Genomic DNA, 12,871 nt, shown 5'->3' with positions numbered 1-12,871 from the left:
TCTGCCATCGATGCCCAAGAGTCATCTGACCAAGGGACTTGAAGGATAAAGAAACTTCCAGTCCCCACTCCTCCCCTCCTTCCAAAGACACCTGGGAATCCTTGCTTCCTGCACAACCCCTGCCTTTCCTGTGATACTTTTCCTCGTGGGTTTTTCCTGGGTCTGCCTCACCTGGTGATGGATACACGTATTCTCTGCAGCTTAGCTTGGAGAAGATCCAGAATCTTCGAAGAGATGAGGAAAGCTGGCAGTGGATACAGACTCTAGAAAACCCTGACCAGCGTCACTGAATTAACCTGTTTATGCCGTCGTTGTATCTTAACCTACAGTGCTTCACGGCTTTGTAGAGCAGGAAAAATAATGTCCCTCCACCTCTCTGAGTTCTTGACTGAGACCCCCTGTAATAAAAGACAGATTAACCAGAGAAAACCAGGTTTATAATATGTCTACCTCATGTATACATGGGAGACACCCAGGGGGAAATGAATAGCTCAGAGAGGTTGGCTTTAGAATTTAGGCTTAAATATCCTTTTAATAGGAAAAGAAGAGGTGGCCACAAAGGCCTCTTGAGGGAGAACAAGTGATTTTTAGGAAAGATGAATGGGTCCTTAGAAGACAGATGGGAGGTGTGATTGTGATAAAGTTCATCTGGTTCTGGTGTTGACCTGTAGTCTCCTCTCCTGTGCTGAGTAGTACATCTTCCCTGGATGCTGAGCTCCTGGGGAGGGGGGTTTATGACAATTGAGTTCCTTTTGGAAGATTTCTCTTTAGACAGATAAGGAAAGTTCAGAGAAAGCCTCTTCCTGCATTTGCTGTTTTCCAAATGCCTTTAGCTTGAAATAAGCAGCATATTTGGGGACAGTCCGCCCTGCTACCCGTCAGCTTATAGCATTGATTCCCAATGAAGCCTGTGAAACATAAAGGTTCTTGGGTTCCACTGAACAGGAACTTTTGAAGATGAGTTCTGAGAATCTGTATTTTGACAAGGTTCTGAGACACAAACTACCTGTACTCCACAGAGCTTACTCTTCATGTTAACCTAGTATTCCAATCTGTTCATTAGCATAATTTTACTATACCAGGCGATTCTTGCCTAGACAAGTTGCTTAATTATTCTTTTCAGAATATCCATCAACGCCTCAAGGAACGCACAACTCCTTTGCCTTGTCTTGCTTTTGCTGCCTGCCTTAGACTGTTGTGTTGTGACCTCTACCCAGTCCTAGTCAAGACAACCCTTCCTCTCCATTGAGGGACCTGCCTTAAACCAAACTTCCAGTTCTCACTAATTCTAGCCTTGCCTTTCCCTCTCTGAGACACTGCCAAACCTCTGCTGAGATGGAGTCCTCCCTGTCTCATCAGCTGGTTATTTTTTGATGGTATTTGGGGAGCTGGCATTCCCTGGACCCCAGGAGATTCTATGGCAGAGTTGGATTTGCGAACTACTGGACAAAATGAAGTCCAAATTGCTGAGCCTAACGTACAAGGTCCCCAGTAGTCCGACTGTTGCCTCACTTACAAACCAATTGTCCACTGACTCTTTTTTACAAACCATACACTTTAGCCCATTCTTTTGTGTCTTTAGATACTTTGTGCTTTTATCCAGGCTCTTCTCTCTGCTCATCCTTCTATATCTCAGCATCTTTTTCTCACCGTTATTGTAACCAGTCTCCAGTGATGGTCCCCAATTAACCACCCCTCCCAGGATTCATGCCCCTGTGAGGTCCTATCCCACAGTGAATCTGGGCTGGCCCTGTGACTCATTTTAACTAATTCAATGTGGCAGACAGTAAGCTGTGTCCTCACTAGGGCCTAAATGTAAGACCCGGAAACCTGCACTCCTGAGAGCCCTGAACCATCCAGCTATTCTCCTGGAGAGGCCATACAGAGAGGGAGAGACCATGTGACTATTTGGAGAGATGCACGGCCTGCTCTGCCAGTGTCCTGGTTTAGCTCAGCCTTCGTGCCGTCTCCATGGAGGCTATGTAGGAGCTCCCAGCCAACCTCCCATGGAAGGAAAAAGTGCCCGGCTGAACCCAGTCAAAGCACAGAAGAGTGAATGATAAAGAATTATTGTTTGAATCCAGTAAATTTTGTGGTGGCTAGTTACACAGCAGTAGTCAACCAAATATGAACTTTCAAGCCTTATCTCAAAAACCACTCCTTTATGGGCTTTTTGCATTGTCTCACTCAACTGCCTTCCCATTTCCACAGTGGGAAGCAGAAATCACCTAGTTCCCTGCTGGAGTCGAAAGGAACACATTCAGCTTCCTGAGTGGAAACTTTGATTTTTTTCTGGTCTCCTCCTGAAGAGTATTCCATGAATTCAACCTGTTTTGCGGCCAATGGGCCTTTTTAGGTGAGACTAGCAATTTAGGGAAAACTCCACCAAGGGTCAGAACAATCTGTGATGTGCACTGCAAGCCAGTAGATCAAATGTGCGTTACGCTGATAAAATCTCTATCCTGATACATCCTGATATCCTGAGAGGTTTTTGTTTTTTGGGGGTTTTTTTTTTTTGCCCTGCCGCATGGCATGCGGGATCTTAGTTCCCCTGCAGTGAAGGTGCGGAGCCCTAACCACTGGACCACCAGCAAATTCCCCTGAGAGCGTTTACATTTTTTTTTAGTCTTATTACTTTCATTATTAAAAATTTTTTTGTATTGAAATATAGTTGGTTTACAATCTTGTGTTAGTTTCAGGTGTACAGCAAAGTGATTCCATTTTATATATATATTCTTTTTTAGATTCTTTTCCATTATAGGTCATTACAGATATTAAATATAGTTCCCTGTGCTATACAGTATGTCCTTGTTGGTTATCTGTTTTATATATAGTACTGTGTATATTTTAATCCCAAACTCCTAATTTATTCCCCATCCCCCTTCTCCTGGAATCGTAGCTTTTAATCTTTCAAGTTACCGGGTTATGGTTTATCTGATAGAGGCTGGAATAACTTTTGAGAGGATGTGGGCATACAACCACAGGGGCGAGCGTAAGGGGAAAAAACGTGAAGGATGGCGGTGGCTTTCAACGCTCTTGGTTTATGGCGCAGGCTTTCGATCGAGGTTTTACCCTCTGAGCATGCTTCTGCCAGTTTTAAAAGCCGAGTAGCAATAAAATAAAAGGCTCCCCCTAGTGGCGAGCAGTTGATTTTATTCTGAAAGCCGGGAGAGCTCCTCCCTGCGTCGTGGGCATCGTTGACCAGCAGAGGGCAGTGCAGACAGCAAGAGACATCAGTTGGCAGGCTCTTTTATGAGCTATAATGAATTTTATTTTCCTTCAATTACGGTAAAAAACACGTAACATAAAATTTACCACCTTACCTTTTCTAATTGTATAGTTCAGTAGTGTTAAGTATATTCACAATGTTGTGTAACCAATGTCCAGAATGTTTCCTCTTGCAAAACTGAAACTCTGCGCTCATTAAACAGCTCACCATTCCCCCGCCCCCACCCCTCCCCTCCAGTCGCTGGTAACACCTTTCTACTTTCTGTCTGGATGAATTTGATTACTCTAGGTACCTCAGAGAAGTGGAACCGTACAGTGTTTGTCTTTTTGTGACTGGCTTATTTCACTTAGCTTCATGTCTTCAAGGTTTATTCGCGCTGTAACATGTGTCAGAATTTCCTTCCACTTTTCGGAGCAACTATTTTTGCACGTCTCCTCTCCTTGATTCAACACGTCAGGGTATGTCATGTCTTTGTAAACGGGGGCATCACTGTCTCCCTTCAATTCTTTCCTGTGCCGCCCACATACACGTGTTTACTGTACAGCCTGGTGCTACCTACGTGGCGTTCACGGAAGGATGGAGCGGGAAAACTGATACGTTTCACCGGGCCATCCCCGCAGAGGGCATTCTGGCCATCCGTATAAGAACCAGGACGTTGTTCATACTCCGCCTTTGATTCAGTGTCTCCACTGAATTCTGGGAATTCATTTAGAAGAAATGGTTCAAGGAGGAAAAGAGTATTCACATTCAAAATATTTAGAGTGGTACATGAAAGCATGGTAGAAATTGGTCTCCTTGATGATCTCACATTTCAATCTCAGGGTCCAGGTTACACCTGCAGGGATGTTTTAATCTCATCTTGGCTTAAGTACGGTGCACACACTGTCTTGTTCCCAAGATATTATTTGTTCAACGAAATCGGTGTACTCTGCGTAAACTGCTTTTACATGAATCCAAACTGCTCAGAGGGTTCTTAAATTACATTAAGCAAATATTTCTTTTAATCAAATATGTTTTTCCTTTTTTATTAAAGAACACTTACTGAACAACAGCTATGTGAAAAACACTCTACTGGGCACTCCAGAAACACAAGCAAGCAAGAAGCTTTAGTGTCTTCATTATTTACCCATTCATTAAACTACAGTCCCAGGTCTTTTTTATATTTTTTTGGCTGTGGCGTGCGGCTTGCAGGATCTTAGTTCCCCGACCAGCGACCGAACCCAAGCCACAGCAGTGAAAGCACCAAGTCCTAACCACTGGACCACCATGGAACTCCCCCCACGTCTTTATTTGACATCATTTCTTTTCCTGGAGAAATTTCCAAGGGCACACACTTCCACAGGTGCCATGTACAGGGCATGGCCATCCATTTCAGGCTTTGGCTGACCTTTCGTATAACTGGGAAGTCGTGGTCCACACGGGCATACATAGGAAAACTCAGTTTATTCAGAGCCTGGATCTGAGAGTAGAAGATACGGGACAAGGTTCTTGGTACTCAGGCATGGCATCTCCATCACAGCTCTCAATTTGGTCCTTCAGGGTCCAGGTCTCAGGATTCCCATCAGGTCCCAGCAGACAGAAGTTGGGGAGGGTCTGGATACTGTGCTTCATAAATCTTAGGCTCCTCTCATTCCCACAAAAATGCCAAAATTCGGGCTTCCCTGGTGGCGCAGTGGTTGGGAGTCCGCCTGCCGATGCGGGGGACACGGGTTCGTGCCCCGGTCTGGGAGGATCCCGCATGCCGCGGAGCGGCTGGGCCCGTGGGCCATGGCCGCGGAGCCTGCGCTTCCGGAGCCTGTGGTCCGCGATGGGAGAGACCACAGCAGTGAGAGGCCTGCGTACCGCAAAAAAAAAAAAAAAAAAAAAATGCCAAAATTCATTCACCAAGGCAGCGAGTAACATCCAGGGATGAAAGTTTAAACATCTCTTATATAAATTCTCTTATATAAATTCACATATAAGAGATATCATATAATATTTGTCTTTGTCTGACTTACTTCACTTAGTATGATAATCTCTAGGTCTATCCGTGTTGCTGCAAATGGCATTATTTCATTCTTTTTTATGGCTGAGTAATATTCCATTGAATACATGTATAATACAGTGGCATGTATATGTGTGTGTGTGTGTGTGTGTGTATATATATATATATATATATATATATATATATATATATCTCACATCTTCTTTATCCGTTCATCTGTTCATGGACATTTAGGTTGCTTCCATGTCTTGGCTGTTATAAATAGTGCAGAAATTATGTGTGTCACTTCTGGGTAGAAAGCCCTAAGAATCAATGCACAATATACCATCCTTTTGATTTTCCCTTCTGCCATGGTGGGCAGCTACATTTGAAATGGTTCCAGAATGGGGATACATGGGATAGAGCCTCCATCTGAATTGCAAAAGTGATCAAGAGTAAGAGAGAAATCATCTTTGTCTGTTTTTTTTTTTTAAATATATATTTATTTGGCTGTGCCGGGTCTTAGTTGCAGGATGCAGGATTTTTTAGTTGCGGCATGTGAACTCTTAGCTGCGGCATGCATGTGGGATCTAGTTCCCTGACCAGGGATCGAACCTGGGCCCCTGCATTGGGAGCGTGGAGTCTTAACCACTGGACCATCAGGGAAGTCCCTCATCTTTGTCTTTTTAAGGCACTGAGATTTTGGAGTTGACACTGCAATATAATTCAGACTATCTTGATTAATATACCTTCCATAGTAACTTTCCACAGCCTCTCATTAACCATTAGCTTTAGCATAGTCTGACATCCTTGATATGACTTACAAGACTTTATATAATTTTTTCCTTCCTTAGCTAGTCAGCCTCATGTCTCACCATGTCCTTCTTCCTACCTGTGCTCCAGATTATCCTGTACTTTCTGTTCAGTGCATATGTTAAGCTCTGTTTTGCTTCAGGCCTAGAACACTGCTTGCTATTACCTTTGCTCAGAGCATTCTCTCCCCCATCTTTCTCTGCTTGGCTTGCTTCCACTCATCCTTCAAGTCTTTCCTAACACCACTTAGACTTAGGGACCAAAGTGGTATACAGCTCTCCTCCCTGTAATGCAGCTGCATTATTGTGACACAGCCTTTGCCTGTCTTGTTCAGTACTGTTTCCCCAGCATCTGAGCACATAGTAAGTGCTCAATAAATACTGCTTGAATGGATGAATAAGTGAAAAATATGATTCCTTCTTTTGGAATACTCTTCATCCCCTTTTGATCTGGTCAACTCTTAAATGTCCCCTCTTTTCTCAGCTTAGATACCATCTCCTTCAGAATCTTTGCTTTCATCATCTGAAAAATAATGCCTGTGAAATTTTAAAGTATCAAAGCTCTTCCAGGAATATAACACCCAATAAATATTGGGACTGCATGTCCCCTAGGAAATTTTTCATTTTTTTAAAGTACAAATCCGTAGGAAACCAGAAGGTACTTTACAGAAATGTTCTATTTTCCTAACCAGATTGGACAGTCACCTAAACTGTAAAGAAATGGCCGCATATGTTCATTAACCAACTCATGAGTCCTTGGGTTTGGAAGTGCTGGGAGGTGAATTCTTTAAATATAGCAGAGAGGAAGACAGTTCCTGCAGTAGCTCAGCATTCACAAAAATAAGATGGTCTGCATGCTTGCCCTTAACTGATTTGGTGAAGGCAACATTTTTTATAACCTCATCCAAGTTGGATTGTAAACCTACAGGAGAAGGACAGAGAAGCAAGATTCTCAGGATAAGCCACTGTGTTGAAAGAGCAGTGAACTTTGGATCCCCAAAGGCTGACTTAAAGTCTTAATTCTTTAAGTCTTAGTTCACCCAGTAGCTGTGTGATATTGGAGGAGCTGCCTCACTTCCCTGATTCTCAGTTTCCACATATGTACAGTAGGGATGGACAATATCACCTCACCTGTCTACCTCACATGGATTTTGTGAGGATCAGATATTTTGAAAACTAATAGCAGCATGAGAGTCTCTGCTGCCAGCTCCCTTACTTTTCACTCTCACCCCGTCTCCCCACCTTGCTCCCTCAGGAATCTTGGGCACAAGTCTAAAAGAAATCATAAATCAGATAAATAGATAAATGGGTATAGATACAGGTATAATTTTACCTGAAAACTTCACATTCCTTGGAATGTCCTTCTCATCTACTATAAATTTGTGAATTCTAGCATTCTTTAATAATCTACCTCACTGGGACTTCAAGTTTGATACCTTCATTGATTTCTGTTTATTTTGAATGCTGACATGTAACTATATTAAATATTAAAATATTTAATATATTAATATTAATATATTAAATTAATTTAATGATTAATTATTGGATTATATATAATATATACAAGTTAAATATATATTAATTATTAAATTAATATATAATTATTAACTTATAATATATGTAAATATATTAAACACTCCAATTAAAAGGCAATCCCTACTTCTCTTGCAGGTGGCAGCTTAAAATAACTTTCCCAGGAAAGGATGTGCTGATCTCCAGCTGCTGGAGGAGATTAGGAGCCACTTGTACGTTCTCCTAGCCGCCTGTATGTATACTCCCATGCTCTTGTTACAATTATATAGTTATTTGTATAGTTATTTCCTTTTTCTTTTTATACTGAGATATAGTTGATGTACAATATTATATAAGCTACTGGTGTATAACATAGTGATTCACAGTTTTTAAAGGTTATATGCCATTTAGAGTAGTTATAATACATTGGCTATATTCCAATTAATTCCTCTTAATTCCTTTCCCCTGTTTTGCCCCTCTGCACTTCCTTTCCCCAGTGGTAGGTAACCACTAGTTTGTTCTCCATATCTGTGAGTATGTTTCCTTTTTGTTATATCCACTAGTTTGTTGTATTTGTAGATTTCACATATAAGTGATATCGTAGAGTATTTGTCTTTCTCTGTCTAACTTATTTCACTTAGCATAATGCCCTCCAAGTCTGTCCATTGCAAATGGCAATATTTCATTCTTTCTTATGGCTGAGTAGTATTTTATTGTATATACATCCCACATTTTCTTTATTCATGCATCTGTTGATGGACAAGTGTTGTTACTTCCTTATTATCCCTGTCCCCTTCTTTTCTTTTTAATTAATTAATTAATTTATTTATTTTTGGCTGTGTTGGGCCTTTGTTGCTGCACGCGGGCTTTCTCTAGTTGCGGTGAGCGGGGGCTACTCTTCGATGCGGTGCACGGGCTTCTCTTGTTGTGGAGCATGGGCTCTAGGCGCGTGGGCTCGGTAGTTGTGGCGCACAGGCTTAGATGCTCCGCGGCATGTCGGATCTTCCTGGATCAGGGCTCGAACCCGTGCCCCCTGCATTGGCAGGCGGCTTCTTAACCACCACCACCAGGGAAGCCCCTCCCTGTCCCCTCTGACTAGAGGACTCTGGAGGGTACAGCCTATCTGTGTCTTATCTCCGCCTACCTCCTTAGTGCTTGGCACAGAACCTGGCTATTAGTAGGCATTGAATGAGGAGCAAATGAGAACCAATGGTTCTGAAGTCTCCACCAGTGACCCCCTTAGTCCACAGAATACTGACTGTAGCTGATGTCCATATGTATGTTGTTTGGAAAATTCCGGGATATGATTTGTCACACTATTCAAATAAATACCATGTCAGCATATCCTCCCTAATGTCTGAGAGAATAATCAAAGCTAACTTTGGACGTAAGTTTGCACGCTTGTTTGATTTGAGGAGATAACCTGTAAAAATCACCTCTGCCATGAAATCTTATCTGGGAAAGACTGGAGTGTTTCAGGGTCAGATAAATGTGAGTCAGGCCAACCTCAGCTCTACTATTTGCTAGTCTTTGCTCATCCTTCCCAGGCCTCAGCCCCCCCTATTCATAATCTTTGAATATTGGTGTCTCCTTCCAGGAATATTATGAGGTTAAGGTGAAAGGGCATGCATGAGTCATGGGATGCTGGCCCCCATAGACTGTATCACAATAGAGATTGAGCTTCATACTCGCCCATAGAAGCTCCCATCTTTACCTTCATGGACTCAGGGTTTTTTTCCCCCTCAGGGATTTCTCCAATGTTCTAAGCATCTGGATACCATCTAAGGCAAGCATTTTGGCTGAAACATTAATCTAGAGAAAGGACCAAGAAACATTAAGGAAATGAGAAGAGCTGGGAGAAGGGAGACTCAAAATCATCCCGTGTAATGGTCCAGGGCTCCAGCAACATCACTGAGTTCTCTGGGACCATTAAGATGGTCTCCAAATTGATAAGGAGGATTCCACTGGTGAAGTTTTCCACTTCTGTTGGTAATTGCACTACCCTTATTTCCACTAACTACTCATGCATTTGAAAAGATAGAATCTTCTTTTTACCGTGTTCCCCTTCATAGTCCCCAAATAAGCTATTCCGAGGGAATGTGACTGTTTTGGGGAGGAATTTGTAACTTTGCACACGCTTAGCAGATTGGGCAACATAAGGATCCTGAGATCCTTGAGAGAGAAGCATAAAGAGAGGAGGAGGAGATGAGGGACTAAGCATAAATTTGCATGTTTCTAAATTAGGACTGCAACACCATGAGTCTGACCTATGCAAAGATTCACAGCATCACAGCCTCTGTAGAGATTGCATCCGCACCTCCCCCGCTCCACTTCTCCTGAAAATCTCAGGTTACCACACATGAAGACTCCCTTTTCTTTTGGCCAAGTATGATTTGGGTAAACTGCATAAGGCCTATGCGTCCAGCTTTCCAGCCTTTGTAGTTATTTTCCAGGTAAAAGGCATTTCGTTGGTGTACATTTAGTCTGCAGAATCTGGTGAGCTGAGTCTTGTTTAACACTGATGCAGAATAAATAAATGATGCTTTACTGCCAAGACCTGATTTTTGCAACCTGTTCTCTTGGAAAAATGTGCATTGAAAATTGAACCACAAACTCAGTAGGTCTGGGTTAGGGCTAATTGCTCCAGGTAGGAAATGCAGTCATTATGCTGTCACTGTAGTTGACCTGGCATGTCATTAGTGTGAGAATATGTTAAGGGGAACTCAAAATTGGAGTTGGGAAGCCATGAAGGGAGGGCTTTCATGCACGTGCTACTCATTACAGCTTGCATAGTTCAGCAGGAAGAAGGAAGATTTCCTCTTACCCAGCAACGCAGGCTCCCCTGGTCTGCAACCAATAAGATCCTCCGCCACTTCGAACTCTCATTGTCCTCCAATGAATTTTTGTTTAGAACAACCCCTCCCAACTTTCTCCTTTCCTCTATAAAAGAATGCTCTCCTCTTTTATTCTCTGGACTTGTCTATGTTTTTTGTTTGTTTGTTTTTGCGGTACGCGGGCCTCTCACTGCTGCGGCCTCTCCCGTTGTGGAGCACAGGCTCTGGACGCGCAGGCTCATCGGCCACGGCTCACGGGCCCAGCCGCTCCGCGGCATGTGGGATCCTCCCGGACCAGGGCACGAACCCGTGTCCCCTGCATCGCAGGTGGACTCTTAACCACTGTGCCACCAGGGAAGCCCCTGGACTTGTCTATGTTTTAACCATAGTTTGCTTGTCCTGAAATGCAATTCTTCTGCTATTCCCAAATAAACTCTTTTTTTTTTTTTTTTTTGCTTACCTAAAATTGCCCTTTGCTCTGTTTTAGGCTGATATTTCCAAAAGAAGAGCAACTGAAAGGGCAAACTGACCTTGTCTAGTGAGCAAATAATAAAACAGTAATGCATAATGTATTGCAAAAATGTCATGACCAGGAGAAAACCTGACAGGGGCAGAAAACTAAAAAAAAAAAAAAAGGCAGGTAAATTTAGAAGACTTCAACTGGACTCATGTCAGATTTTCCTCCAGGGCAGGAGTGGAGGAAATTCACATACCTCCTGGTGACAAGCAGCTGATGTAAATAGTGTTGCGGGTATGGCGGGCTGGCTTTCACTCAATGGCATTCGGGAGAGTATGTGACACACTCAAGGGGACGGCAACGTATTGAGCTCTGATTGTTGCCTTGTGGGCAGAAGGTCTCGTTTGGCCAGATCTGAGATTTCAAGAGAAATGTGAATGTGATTATCAAAATGACCTTTTTTTTCTTTTTTAATGTTAGCATCTGAACCAATTATTTCTTTTTTTATTTTATTTTATTTTATTTTATTTTGCGGTACGCGGGCCTCTCACTGCTGTGGCCTCTCTCGTTGCGGAGCACAGGCTCCGGACGCGCAAGCTCAGCGGCCATGGCTCACGGGCCCAGCCGCTCCGCGGCATGTGGGATCTTCCCGGACCGGGGCACGAACCCGCGTCCCCTGCATCGGCAGGCGGACTCTCAACCACTGCGCCACCAGGGAAGCCCCCAATTATTTCTTGAATCGCCATATGTGCCTCAATCAACAGACGTATCAGAGAGCTTTGGAGGATGAGTCTCTTTCCTCTCCACCACCCCGTCACTTGTTGCTAAGCACCTTCTCTTTGCACGTTTCTGCTGAGTGTGCTAGGTTACGGGTGGTGTGGGGCTGCAGGAAAGGAAGGAAGACCCACAGGGACGGGACACAGCTTGCTGACCTCAAGGAGCTCATGGCGTAGTAGTGACATAAGATAAGGGCAACAACTTTAATAAAAGTGTAACAGGTGTAGAATAATATTCAGCCATAAAAATAATGAAATTTTGCCATTTACAACAACATGGATGGACCTGGAGTGTGTTATGCTTCGTGAAGTAAGTCAGATAGAGAAAGACAAATACTGTATGATATCACTTATATGTGGAACCTGAAAAATAAAGCAAAGGAACTGATATTACAAAACGGAAGCAGACTCCCAGATATAGAGAACAGACTGGTGGTTACCAGTGGGGAGAGGGAAAGGGGGAAGGGGCAAAATAGAGGTAGGGGATGAAGAGGTACAAACTACCGTGTATAAAATAAATAAGTTGCGAGGATGTACCGTACAGCCAAGGGAATGCAGCTCTTCTTTTGTAACAACTTTAAATGGAGTATAATCTGTAAAACGTTTGGATCGCTATGTCGTACACCTGAAACTAACACAATATTGTAGATCAACTGTACTGCAATAATTTTTTTTTCATTTGAAATAAATGTGAACATTAAAAAAAAGTGTAACTGATGGAAAAATTTCCCTCTTAAACTACAATCGCTATCTAAAGAGGAGAAATTTTTAGGAGAAATTGCAATGTCTCTGCAAATCCTTTGTTTTTTTAAGCTGTGTATCCTAATAGCTGCTGGAAAGGCAAAATGATGGGACTTAACTTGAGTTAGTGACACACAAGAGCCAACTTCTCTGCACAATAGAGAGAGAAGGACTTGGAGTTCTACTAGGTGATCCAGAAGGGTTAAAGTGTGGAAGAGAGATGAGATGGGAAAGAGGAATCCCGATGGGTGAAATGTACAGGTACTCAGGTTGTTAAAAACTTAGATAAGGAGGCTTCCCTGGTGGCACAGTGGTTGAGAATCTGCCTGCTAATGCAGGGGACACGGGTTCGAGCCCTGGTCTGGGAGGATCCCACATGCCGCAGAGCAACTAGACCCATGAGCCACAACTACTGAACCTGTGGGTCTGGAGCCTGTGCCCCGCAACAAGAGAGGCCACGATAGCGAGAGGCCCGCACACCGCGGTAAAGAGTGGCCCCCGCTTGCCACAACTAGAGAAAGCCCTCGCACAGAAACGAAGACCCAAC

At 43.2% G+C, this 12,871-nt stretch overlaps 1 non-coding gene across 1 annotated transcript; it reads right to left on the bottom strand.

The window, feature by feature from the left end:
- Positions 1 to 5,786: 5,786 nt before the first annotated feature.
- Positions 5,787 to 5,858, bottom strand: TRNAW-CCA (transfer RNA tryptophan (anticodon CCA)). The gene has a single exon. It is a non-coding gene; the product is annotated as a tRNA-Trp (tRNA).
- Positions 5,859 to 12,871: the final 7,013 nt, after the last annotated feature.

This window comes from Globicephala melas, chromosome 8 (genome assembly GCF_963455315.2).
Source record: "Globicephala melas chromosome 8, mGloMel1.2, whole genome shotgun sequence".
Classification (NCBI taxonomy): Eukaryota; Metazoa; Chordata; class Mammalia; order Artiodactyla; family Delphinidae; genus Globicephala; species Globicephala melas.
The sequence above is the reverse complement of the archived record's forward strand: the minus strand, read 5'-3'. Positions and strand labels throughout refer to the sequence as shown.